Source organism: Panthera pardus, unplaced genomic scaffold (genome assembly GCF_024362965.1).
Source record: "Panthera pardus isolate Hobbes unplaced genomic scaffold, ASM2436296v1 HiC_scaffold_27, whole genome shotgun sequence".
NCBI lineage: Eukaryota > Metazoa > Chordata > Mammalia > Carnivora > Felidae > Panthera > Panthera pardus.
Window position 1 is genome coordinate 56,685,422 of NW_026526843.1, and position 14,088 is coordinate 56,699,509.

The 14,088-nt window shown below is 37.9% G+C and overlaps 1 pseudogene; it reads left to right on the plus strand.

Annotated features, from left to right (window-relative positions):
• The first annotated feature begins 1,827 nt into the window (after positions 1-1,827).
• Positions 1,828-2,425, plus strand: LOC109255062 (translationally-controlled tumor protein-like; annotated as a pseudogene).
• Positions 2,426-14,088: the final 11,663 nt, after the last annotated feature.

Here is a 14,088-nt window from a genome sequence, read left to right on the forward strand (position 1 = left end):
CAGATATAAAAATCTTAAACTTTAAGCTCTTTTCTTACATTGAAGACTTCCAAACGCTTGAAAGTTTTAGTGCCTTTATCATAAAAGAAAAAGTGACTATCCCATACCTATCATGGCAGTGACCCCAGACTGAGTTGGTTGCTCATGAATCAATACCTGTCAGGTTTTCAGGAAATTAAAAAGGATTCTGTGTTAGAGCAGAACACCTGGTAACTAACACAAACCCTAGAACCATGTCTGATGACAGTATATACAGGACTCCAACGGAAGATATAGGCCTCTAAGACCACATTGAAATTTTGTCTAAAGCAATACACACACACACACAGCACATAACAATAATCCACAAATAGGAATGGCATTAACTGATGGAGCAGATTCTAGGATAATAATTGGATTACCTAATGCTAGTGAGTGAAATAACTATGAATGAAAATATCATTGAGGTTTGATGTTTCTGTCTCTCTTTTACTATCTATCTCTCTTGGAAGCTTTTTTACATCCTCTTTGCATGAACCAAATGCATGGCCCACTAATGCCTGCTCATCTCCTCTCAAGTATATCTTTTCAGTTTGCTGTACTATACAGCCAGTTACTGGCTGGTCTGACTGATTTGGGGTCAGGGAAGAGACCCCCATTAAGTTTCCAGTTTAAGCCTGTTCTCCAACAAGTTTGACACTAATCTCAGTGCTAAGCTTTTTACAAGTGCAGGTAATAATACAGTCACACTTTGCTTTCTCATTTGCCATTGTTTCTCATATGATATCTCCCTTAGTAATCTCAAAGTGGAGAAGAGGGTGATTAATGTAGTGGAGTGCAGACATATTTGAATCTCTATAGCACTTTAACCCTAAAGTAGCAGAGAAATATTTTAGAACTGAATATTGTTAAACCTCTTTTATGTTTATAAGAGTGACTTGCCCAAGGTCCAAGAGTTAGATGAGACCTTTGGAGCAGTAGAGAACCCAGGAGTCTTGTGTTTATTGTCACAAACTCTTTGCAGCAAAAAACTACATGTTAAGCAACTATTTGGGTGACATTACCATTCACACATTTAGTAGTACTTGTGTTTTTTTTTTACACTTGCCAGAAACAAAATGGAATCACAAAATACAATGATTAGAAAGTAGACTTTCACACATTCTATTTTAAAGGCTGGAAGGTTTTTAGTATTTTACCAGAATGTAATTTTAAAATGTGGTGGGCATATATATAATTTTTAATGTCTTTATTCATTTCTGAGAGAAAGAGTGAGATCATGAGCAGGGAAGGAGCAGAGAGAGAGGGAGACAGAGGATCCGAAGTGGGCCCTGCTCTGAGAGCAGAAAGCCCAATACAGGGCTCAAATTCACAAACCATGATATCATGACCTGAGCTGAGCTGAAGTCAGATGCTTTACTTACTGAGCCACCCAGGCTCCCCAAGCATACATATAATTTTAAGAATGAGCCTTCTGTAAGAAGAAGAATGAGTATTCTGTAAGAATACAGCCCTGTGTATTCAATAGTCATTCCAAAACGCTTGTTGATGATGATACCTTATTCAAAACATAGTAATCCTATAGACAAAATCCACTGGGTCAATTTTGGTGTAGAACCTCAAACTTAAAAAGACTTTAAACCGTTTCAAAAAAAGAATAAAATAAAAGACTTTTAACAGTTTCAGATCATTGTTTAAGTCAACAAAGAAGTCCATTCCCATATCACTGGCATTTTTTTCCGTCTGCTCCTCCCTTCCCATGATTGCCACTCTAGCTGCACCAAGCTCACTTAGAACTCCTGGCTCCTGCTAAGCTGACATTGCCACCATCTTTCTCCAGCTGCCGTCATGATAATCTTTTAGGACCTTATAAGCCATAATGAGATGTTCTCTGACATCTACAAGATCTGGAGATTGCAGACTGGATGTGCCTAGAGGTGGAAGAGAAGATGGTCAGTAGGACAGAGGGTAATATTGATAGCTTGCTCATTGGTGAAAATGCCTCCACTGAAGGCCTGGTGTGCAAAGGTACCAAAAGCACAGTAATCACTTGTATTGATAATGTCATGATCCATCACTGGCAGGAAACCAGCTTCACAAAGGAAGCCTGCGAGGAGTACATCAAAGATTACATGAAATTAATCAAAGGCAAACTTGAAGAATAGAGGCCAGAAAGAGTCAAACCTTTTATGGCAGGGGCTTCAGAACAAATAAGAAAATCCTTGCTAATTTCAAAAACTACCAGTTCTTTATTGGTGAAAACATGAATCCATATGTCATGGTTGCTCTGCTGGACTACCGTGAGGATGGTGTGACCTCATGTATGTATGATTTTCTTTCAGGGAAGTTTAGAAATTTAAAAAAAATGTTAATGAATTTGGCTATTACTTTGGATGTATCACCTGTTGTCCTAACTGCCTACTGCTCTTCATCCACACAGCACTAAGACTTAGAAAAATGGGACTAATGTCATCTTGAGCTCTTCATTTATTTTGACCTTGATATTATTGGAGTGGAGGCATTGTTTTTAAGAAAAGACTGTCATGTAGGTTGCCTAAAAATAAAATGCACTTAAACTAAAAATAATTTATCTCTGGCTTATAGTCTTCCAGTTTCAACTTAAACACTTCTAGGGAGAGGGAGATCACTCCTTAAGAAGACAATCTATTCCACTGTGACACCCCTTAAGCATTCTAAAGTGCTAAATTCTGACTTCCTGTAATTTCTACCAATTGATCCACATTTTGCACTCTTAATTGATACAGAGCAATACTGCTTTTGTATGTGAATCCCTAAAACTACTTGAAGGCAATACACATGGCCTCAATCTCCACCCACACCATCCATAACAAGCATTTTCCTATATCAAATATCCCTCCCTTGTTCTTTCCAAAAATCCACATTTGACTTCATAACCAGACTTAAAGCCAGCCTGGTTACTCTCTTCTAGAAGAATCTCTGAGATTGTTCCATCTGGAAGGAAATCATTTCCCAGATCCAGTATCATCAGTCGGGAGTAAATAGAGCTACTCATCGTGTTGCTTTGGATTTCTAAACAATTAAGGGAGCCAAAGTTGCACATTAGACAAGCTAAAACAGTCAAACTATAGCATAGAAGCTTCCACATCTTTTTCTTTATTCAAATTGGCATCCTATTGAAGTGTGGAGATCTGTGCAACTAATAACTTCCTTAGGAATGATCAAACAGGGTCATTTACTTCCCTTGTAAATCTCTAAATTTCTGGGCAAATAAACCTTCTACATCTGAAATTCTTAAGAACAAGTTTTAAAAAAAACAAATTCTTTTTCAGAAGGAATTAAGTATGACTTCTTCTATGTCTATTCTATGATGCAACCTGTCATTGATTTCAACTACAGACATATCTTGCTTTATTGCACATGGCTGCATTGCACTTCACAGATACTGAATTTTCTACAAATTAAAGGTTTGTAGCAATCCTGCTTCAAGCAAGGCTATCAGCATCATTTTTCAAACAGCATTTACCCACTTTGAATTTCTGTGTCACATTTTGGTAATTCTCATAACATTTCAAAACTTTAAGTATTATTGTATTTGTTCTGGTGATCTGTGATTATGAATCTTTGATGTGAATATTATAATTATTTGGGGGCACCACAAACCATGCCCATACAAGGCCATGAACGTAAATGTTATGTGCGTTCTGACTGATCCAACAGCCAACCATTACCTAATCTTTCTCCCTCTCGTTGGGCCCCCCTATTCTCTGAGACACAACAATATTGAAATTGGGCCATTTAGTAACCATACAGTGGCCTCTAAGTGTTCACGTGAAAGGAAGAGTTACACTTATCTCACTTTAAACCAAAAGCTAGAAATGATTAACCTTAGAAAGGAAGGCATGTAAAAAGATATGATAGGAAAAAACCTAGGCCTCTTGCACCAGTTAGCCAAGCTGTGAATGCAAGGGGAAAGTACTTGAAGAAAATTAAGAGTACTATTCCAGTGAACACACAAATGATAAGAAAGTGAAACAGCCTTGTTGCTAATATGGAAAAAGTTTTAGTGGTATGGATAAAAGATTAAACCAGTCATAACATTCCCTTAAGCCAAAGCCTAATCCAGAGCATAAACCTAACTCTCTTCAATTCTATGATGTTTGAAGCTAGAAGAGATTGCTTCATGTTGTTTAAGGAAAAAGCTGTCTCTGTAACATAAAAGTACAAAGTGAAGCAACAAGTGTTGATGTAGAAGATTCAGCAAGTTATCCAGTAGATCTAGCTAAGGTAATTAATGAAGGTGGCTAAACAACACAACAGATTTTCAATGTAGATTAAACAGCCTTATATTGAAAGAAGATGCCATTTAGGATTTTCATAGCTAGAAAGGAGAAGTCAATGCCTGGTTCCAAAGCTTCAAAGAACAGGCTGCTGACTGTTGACTCAGGCTAATGCAGCTGGTGACTTTAAGTCAAAGCCAACAAATCCTAGGGCCCTTAAGAATTATGCAAAAGCTACCCTTTTGCTCTATAAAGAATCAACACAGCCTGAATGAAACCACATTTTTTGACAAAATGGATTAATAAATATTTTAATCCCACTGCTGTAAACTATTCCTAAGACAAAAATATTCCTTTTTAAAATATTACTGCTTGTGTGTGGGGGGGGGGGAGGGAAATTAAGCTGGCAGTGTAGTAAGGGAACGCTATACTTGACTCCTTTCTCAAACACAGTTAAATAAATATCAAGTCATTATGAACAGCCAGGAAATCAATCTGAGGGCTGAGAGAACAAACTGCACAACTAGAGGGATAAAAAAAGGCCACATCATGGATGATAGGATGTGAGGTGATGGAATTTGGAGGAGAAAAGAAACCTACCCCTCCCTCCCTTCCCCCCACACCTCCATGCTATGGTCGAGAGGGAGCCTGATCAGGTAGAGAGGAGAGAGAGAGAAGAACAGGGTGCAGGGCATTCACAAGTAAAACATTTGCCCAAAACAATTGATGGGAAAAATGAGAGGGCTGATTATCATAAGTTTTTACAAGCAGTGAAACTCTAACTCTGAAATTTTAGAAGTCTGACCCAAAACCAAGTGGAGCCTGATGGGCATAGAGGTGCTCCTGTGGAGAAGGAGGGAAAAGGCCCTTGAGCAGACAGTGTGGTCTGAGAATCCGGTGGGGCATTGTGAGAGACAGTTCTCCTTCTTGGAGTGCATTTGGAAGAAGTGGCACTGCTTCTCCAGGGACAAAAGAGCCAGCAGGCAACATTGAGCAGACCCATTCACTAGCAAAAGAACAGAGGAACCTGCTGAAGACAGCTAACCTAGACACTGGCTTTTGCTATGCTTTGCCATAAACCTAAAAGTCCCTGCATTCATGCACCTGCCCTTCTGGGACAAAATAGCGCCAGCCACCTCAGAATGTGACCCTCCCACAGAAGATCAGGGTGGGTCTATGCTTCACCAGATCCTTGAAATTTGGAGTTTTGAAACCCAGCCTGTACACCTGAGATAAAACAAAGGAGCACTGTACCACCAGGTGGGCAGACAGTCCAGATACTGAAAAAGTAAAGGCAGTATTTAGAGGTATGCCTGGGACAAAAGAGGGGAGACTGTTCATTCTTTTGAGGGCTTCCTGAGCAATGGTGGGCATGATGTCCCCACTCCGGGAGCTAGAGAGGTGGCTGGTCCCATTTTTACCCCTGTCTATCAGGATGAACGAACATCAGTGGACAGCACAGCACCCACATGGAGGCTTGAGACACTTACATTGAGCCCTGCACCCTGAGTTCTGCCTGTGCTTCTGAACTAGGGCAAGTGTGCCTGAGAACCAGAGCACCAGTTCGCACAGTTTATGAGATCCCACCCCACATCAGACTCTGTGCTAACAGCATGAAGCCTTCTTGGAATTTTCTCTCTCTCCCTATCAGTCCCTCTCCCGCTCATGTGTACTCTCCCTCACTCTGTCTAAATAAGTAAATAAGTAAATAAATAAATAAATAAATAAATAAATAAATAAATATTTTTTTAAAAAAAGAATATTATGAGAAATTATATGCTAACAAATGGGGCAATCTGCAAGAAATAGATAAATACTGGGGTGCCTGGGTGGTTCAGTTAAGCGTCCGACTTCAGCTCAGGTCATGATCTCGCAGTTCATGAGTTTGAGCCCCACATCGGGCTCTGTGCTGACAGTTTAGAGCCTCGAGCCTGCTTTGGATACTGTGTCTGCCTCTCTCTGTCTCCCCCTGTTACACCTTGTCTCTCTGTTTCTCAAAAGTAAACATTAAAAAAAATTAAGGAATGGATAAATTCTTAAGGACATGCAAACTACGAAAACTGAAACAGAAGGAAATAGAAAACTGGAACAGACTCATAACCAGTAAATTAATTGAATCAGTAATTAAAAATCTCCCAATACACAAAAATCCAGGGCCGGATGGCCTCCCAGAAGAATTCAAACAAACACAGAAATAAGGATTAATACCTATTTCTCTCAAACTGTTCCAAAAAATGGAAAAGAAAAAAAAATTCCAAACACATTCTATGAGTCCAGCATTAACTTCATTCCAAAACCAAAGGCCCCACTAAAAAGGAGAACAACAGGCCAATATTCCTGATGAATACGAATGTAAACATTCTCAACAAGATGCTAGCAAAATGAATCCAACAGTACATTAAAAGAATTATTAACTACAATTAAGTGGCATTTATTCCTGGGCTGCAGGAGCATTTCAGTATTTCAAATCAATCAACATTATACACCACACTAATAAAAGAAAGGATAAGAACCATGTGATCCTACCAATAGATGCAGAAAAAGCATTTGACAAAATACAGCATTCATTCTTGATAAAACCCTCAACAAAGCAGGGATAGAAGGAACATACTTCAACATTATAAAGGCCATATATGATAGACCCATATCTAATATCTTCCTTAATGGGAAAAAACTGAAACTTTTCCTCTATGGTCAGGAAGAAGACAGGGATGTCCACTCTCACCAATGTTATTTAATATAGGACTGGAAGTATTAGCTTCAGCAATTGGACAGAAAAAAAGAAAAGGCATCCAAATCAGCAAATAAGAATTTGAAGTTTCACTGTTCACAGACAACATGAAAATTTATACAGAAAACCCAAAATTCTATCAAAAAATTGCTAAAACTGATACATGAATTCAACAAAAGCACAGGATATAAAATCAATGTACAGAAATCAGTTGCATTTCTATATGCCATTAATGAAGTAGCAGAAAAAGAAATCAAGGAATCAATCCCATTTACAATTGCACCAAAAGAAAGACAAATACCTCACGATTTCACTCATATGTGGTATTTAAGAAAAAAAAACAGATCAGCATAGTGTTAGGGAAAAAAAAAGAGAGAAGGATGCTAACCATAAGAGTCTTAACTATGGAGAACAAACTTAAGTTTGATGGAGGGAGGTGGGTGGGGAATGGGCTAAATAGATCATGGGTATTAAGGAAGGCACTTGTGATGAAGGCATGTGTTGTGAATGTTATATGTAAGTGATGAATCACTAAATTGTACACCTGAAATCAATTGTACCTTATATGTCAAGTAACTAGAATTTGAATAAAAACTTGAAAAGAAAAAATAAATAAATAGAATTGAAGGGTCACAGTTTCCAGCAACTCCACTACTGAATACCTATTTTAAAAGACATGTGTACCACTATGTTCACTGTAGCAGTTTTTTTTTTTTTTTACACTTGCAAAGACACAGAAACCATCCAGGTATCCATTGATGTATGAATGGTTAAATAATATATGGTATATAATACACTATAATATACATTGGAAAACTGCTCATAGAAAAGAATGGTCTTGCCATTTGCAACAACATGGATAGACCTTACAGGTCTATCCTATGCTAAGTGAAATAAGTCAGACTAAGAATGATAAATACTGCATGTTTTTACTTATATATGAAACTAAAAACAAAACAAAACAAATGAACACACAAAGCCAAGCAAAACACAGACTCGTAAATGTGGAGAACAGATTGGTCATTGTTAGAGTGTAGTGGAGTCATAGGGGATGTAAAATGTATGAAGGGGATTAAGATATATAAACTTTGATGGCGCACCTGGGTGACTCGGTTGGTTGAGCATCCAACTCTTGATTTTGGCTCAGGTTATGATCCTAGGGTCATGAGATCAAGCCCTGGCTCAGCACAGAGCCTACTTAAGATTCTCTCTCTCTCTCTCTCTCTCTCTCTCTCTCTCTCTCTCTCTCTCCCCTTAAGATTCTCTCTCTCTCTTTTCCTCTCTCTATCTCCCTCCCTCCCTTTTCCCCTCTCCCCCACTTGCACAAAACTTAAATAAATCTTAAAAAATATGTACAAACTTCCAGTTATAAAATAACTAAGTCACATGGATGTAATATTTAACGTGGTGAATATAATCAATAATATTGTATTAACTTTGTAAGGTGACAGATGGTAACTATACCTATTGCAGTGATCATTTCATAATGTATACAAAAGCCAAATCACTATGTTGTATTCCTGAAACTAATATAAGATATCATGTCAATTAGACTTTCATAAAAAATAATCGAAACATAAAGTATAACGGTGGTTTCTAGGGGCTGGAGGAAGCAGGAAATGGGAAGATTTTGTTTAATGAACATAGACTTTTAATTATGCAAGATGTAGATATTCTAGAGATGTGTTACACAACAATGTGAATATAGCTAACATTTTGCCAAGCTGTACACTTAAAAATGGTTAAGATGAGAACGTTTGTATTGTATCACAATTTTTACAACATTGTATAAAGAACGATCAGCTTGTTTAAAAATATTTTATCAATAGTTAAATTATAAATCATTTTCCTGAGATGTCACATTATATGTTCCCAAAGTCATTTTAATTAGTACTTTAAAAGGTTCATATCTTTGCATTTCTATGGTACTGTATTTCAGTTTTTAAAACATGACTTAATTATAACATTTGGCTTAGTCACAAACTTGTGTCAAATTATTTTATTTTTGTAAACTGCTGCAGTCTAAGAAGGTGGGGTAGCTCATTCAAATTCTTCACCTTGTATTCTCACATTTATAGTTTTGAAACCTCATTTTTTTAAAATAAATCTCATTCTAAATGTTATTATATTGATTTGTCGTCTCTGGGAATACAGGGACTTTATTGTACTCAGGAAGTTATCAGGGGTGTCAAAGAGTCTGTGTCATAGCAGTTCATCCCCAAGGCCCCTACATCTTTTCCTTTAAGGTGCTAAGATATAGAAGATTATATTACAACCCTAAGATGTTATCATTGTGCTCCCTTTTACTTCCTTACATATGATTCAGCCATATTGGGAATAACACTTTTGTTAAGCAGAACTAATCTATACCTGAAAATGAGGTGTCAGTATGCTATAAAATATTGGGATTGTATAGTGAAATAATGGAACTCCCTTCAAATTAATAATTTGGAAATGTACACATTTTATTATAATGGGTCACATGAGAAAATCAGTCCTACTGCTTTATAGTTATGCCTTGTATAATGTGTGAGACAAAATAGCATGGCCATTTCTCTCAGTGGGAACTCTGATTATTTCCACTGCCATTATAAGTGAGGGAAAATTCAGATCTGGATTAAATGTTTAACTACTTCCTAAAACTTTATCTGATTCCTCTCAATCACAAGCAAACCCTCTCTCCTATGAACTAACAGAGTGCCATATTGATAGCTTCCTTAGTGCACAGAGTTCATATCACCTTTGGTTATAGTTAATACATCTTTCCCCATTTTTTTCATAATCTCCTTAGAAACAAGCTTTATTTAGCTTTATATGCTCTTACAGAGTTGGCTATCAATAAATATTTCTTAAATGAATGAATGATCTAGGGGGAACCACTCTTCAACATTGAATAAAGAAGTTTCCTGGGCTTTATCTGCTTCGCCTATTAAATGAAAGACTAACAATTATATCTAGTCTACAAGTATGCTGTTAATACCAAATAAGAAAAGCTTTAAAAATGCTTTAAGATTGCTAAATTCAATGAAAAGTAAGGTGTTGTTATTAACTAATTTTTAAATAAATTGGAAACCATTCAAAACTATCAACAATATATATTTATTGACATTACGTTGAAATAAGATGAATCGGACACTATCCCCTGCACTCAAGGAATTTCCAGGCTTCTTCATACCACTTTGTCACTCCTTAAATTATATATTTATTTATTTTTGTCTTTTCTACTCGAATGAAAGCTTTAAAAATATAAAGATGTTGCCTATCATGTTCAGTGCTGTATCTCTAGTAAATGTTTATAGAATTGATGAATAAATGATTGACTATACCTAGTAGAAGATATACAACATTAAACAGTATTCAACAAATATTTACTGAGATCCCATTGTGAGCAATAACCAGAGGACACAAGCAAAGTTGAATAGAAAATGCAAAGAATTATTACCTTTAGGGAAGCTAAGATGGTGATGTAGTAGGAGAACCCTAGGTTTGCCTCCTCCCTTGAACACAGCTAGATAACTATCAAATCATTCTGAATACTCAAGAAGTCAACATGAAGACTGATAGAACTGCACAACCAGAGGGAGAGAAGAGGCCACATTGATGAAAGTAAGTGCAAAAATGTGGTTTGGGGAGAAACTGCAAAGAGGAGGGAGACCTTGTCCCAGAGAGAGGTGAAAGAGTGTGGATAGCACAGGGAAATACAAAAGGAGAACAATTCCCCAAAGCCAGTGTCTAGTTTTTGTGAATTTTTGCAACCAGCTGGGCTCAAAGACTAGAGTTTTAGAGGTCCTCAGGCTTGTCTGGGATAGAGCCCTGAGGGCACTGCCCTACTCCTGGAGAGAAGGCACACAGGAAGCCCTGGGGGAGATAACACAATCAGAGGGTCACCTAAGACATGAGAGGAGAGACTGTTCCATCTTCTTGGAGCATATCTGTGAGAGGGCGAATTGCCTACCCAGAGAGAGAAGAACTGACAGGCACCATTTCCTTCCTATGCCCTTCAGCATAGGTGCAGAAACAATTTCTGAGGGTGACTAACCTGGACACTGGCTGTTTAGACTGTTTTGCTTCAAATCCCATGCTTCTGGTGCCACTGCTTTTCTGGGTTAAACTTGCATCAGTCCTAGTGCAGTGACACCTTCCCCCAGAAGACCAGTGTAGGTCTCTGCCACACCAGTTCCCTAATTTTTGGAGTTTTAAAAGTCAGCAGGCTTGGTTGGGATAGACCCCAAAGGGCACTGCACAAGCAACCCAGGCAGACAATGTGAAAACAGCAATCTAAAAAACACCTAGGTTACATCACATGAAGGGAAATTATTCCTTCTTCTGGAAGTGCTTCCCTGAGACAAACAAGCACGGACTCCCCTCTCTAGAGACAGAGGAGCTGGCTGGCATCATTTTCTGCTTCCACCCCTAAGCAGAAGCCAACTTCAGCAAACAGCACAGCACCAACACTGGCTTCCTAAACTGGTTAAACAAGTCCAGCCCCTCTCTGCTCTGATGGTACTGCTTTTATCTAACAAGTGTGCCTAAAGATGAATGCAAAGGAACCCCTTCCCCACAAGACCACTACAAAGTCCTGTACACACCATTTCTACCAAACATAGAGTCTGCAATGCTCCAGTTCAGGTGGAAATAGCATAAGGTCTCATTTAACATGCAGACCAGAGTATACCTAGTTAAATCTTACCACACGCTGCCTAAGGTCCAAACACTACCTATTGCAGGCAAGGCAACCCTCTGTAGATTACTGACCTGTAGGACAAAGCAGCCAAAACACAGCAGCAAAGTGCACACAGCATACACCAGGATGCTCCCTGAAGCTACAGGACCTAGCCAGTATATTACCTCTGCTTCAAAAAGCAGACGGGCACCTGGGTGGCTTAGTTTGTTAAGTGTCCAACTCTTGATTTTGGTTCAGGTCATGATCTCATGGTTAGTGAGGTCAGCCCTACGTCAGACTCTGTGCTGTAAGCATAGAGACTGCTTGGGATTCTCTCTCTCTCTCTCTCTCTCTCTCTCTGCCCTTCCCCTGCTCTCTTTCTCTCCAAACAAACAAACAAACAAACAGTCTCTCAAAATACATGCATACGTATATACATACACAAACTTAAAAAAAAGAAAAGAAACTCTGAAGGAATCACAATTTCAGTCTTAAAGCTATATTACAAAGTTGTAGTCATCAGGACAATATGGTGCTGGCATAAAAACAGACATATAGGTCCATGGAACAAAATAGAAAACCCAGAAATGGACCCACAGCTAAATGGTGAACCAGTCTTTGACAAAGCAGGAAAAAATATCCAATGGGAAAAAAAGACAATCTCCTCAACAAATGGTGTTGGGAAAATGGGATAGCAACATGAAGAAGAATGAAACTGGACCACTTTCTTACACCATCCCACAAAATATATTCAAAATGGATTAAAGACCTAAATGTGAGATAAGAAATCATCAAAACCCTGGAGGAGAACACAGGCAGGAGCCTCTTGGACCTTGGCCATAGCAACTTTTTACTAGACATGTTGACAGTGAAGGGAAACAAAAGCAAAAGTGAACTATTGGGACTTCATCAAGATAAAAAGCTTCTGCACAGTGAAGGAAACAGTCAAGAAAACTACAAGGAAATATATGGAATGGGAAAAGACATTGGAAAATGACATATCTGATAAAGACTAAATATCCAAAATCTTTAAAGAACCAATACAAATAAACACCCCCCCAAAACCCCACAAATAATCCAGTTACGAAATGGGTAGAAGACATGAATAGATATTTTTCCAAACAAAACATCCAAATGGCTAACAGACACATGAAAATATGCTCAACATCATTTATCATCAGGGAAATGTAAATCAAAACTACAGTGTGATATCACATCACACCTTTCAAAATTGCTTGAATTAACAGCACAAAAAACAATGGGTGTTGGCGAGGCTATGGAGAAAGGGGAAAACTCTTACATTGTTGGTGGGTATGCCAACTGGTGCAGACACTGTGGAAAACAGTATGGAGGTTCCTCAAAAAGTTAAAAATAGAACTATGCTATGACCCATCAATTGCACTACTAGGTTTTTACCCAAAGAATACAAAAATACAGATTTGAAGGGATACCTGCACTCTGATGTTTATAGCATCATTATCAAGAACAGCCAAATTGCAAAAAGAGCCCAAATTTCCTTTGACTGACGAATGGTTAAAGAATATGTGGTGTATATATAAATGGAATATTACTCAGGTATAAAAAAGGAATGAAACCTTGCCATTTGCATAACATGGATGGAGGCAGAAAGTATTATGCTAAGTGAAGTAAGTCAGTCAGTGAAAGACAAATTCCATATGATTTCACTCATACATAAAATTTAAGAATCAAAACAGATGAATATAGAGGAAAAAGAAAAGATGAAGGCAAACCAGGAAATAGACTCTTAAGCATACAGAACAAACTTATGGTTACTTGAGGGGAGGTGGGTGGGGTAGTTGTCTTTTATAGGTGATGGTTATTAAGGAGAGCACTTCTTGTCATGAGCACTGGGTGTTGTATGTATGTGATGAATCACTAAATTCTATACCTGAAAATAATATTACACTGTATGTTAACTAACTGGAATTAAATGAAAACTTTATGAAGAAAAAAAAGAAAATGCACAGAAATCTAACATAGAAGGCAGAGTGTGAACAGAAAGGTGATAGAGTTAGAAGCAGTTTTGTGGGAATCTGTATGGATTCACGGAGTTGGCATTTGAGCTGGACCTTGAAATATTGGCAGAATATGGGCAAGTAGAAATGCAATGATAAGGTTCTAAGCAAACAGAGTAGCATGAACAAAGGCATAATATCTAGGATGGCATAGGTGCCCTTGGGAAATCCGGATAGTCCAATAGAACTGGAGCATATGATATAGAGTAGTGAAAATGGTTCAGTCTTGCATTGGATGGCATTGAATACCAGGACAATTCAGCCCAACAATATCCCTCTCTGAAGAAAGACAAGTTTTGTATAATACTGCTGGAAAGTAGGGGTTAAAATACAATGACTTAGAAGTTTACCCTGGACCCCTTATTTCCTGGCCTTTTAATGCTGTTGCCAGTGTTAAGTTATTTTAGTTTAAAATCCAAT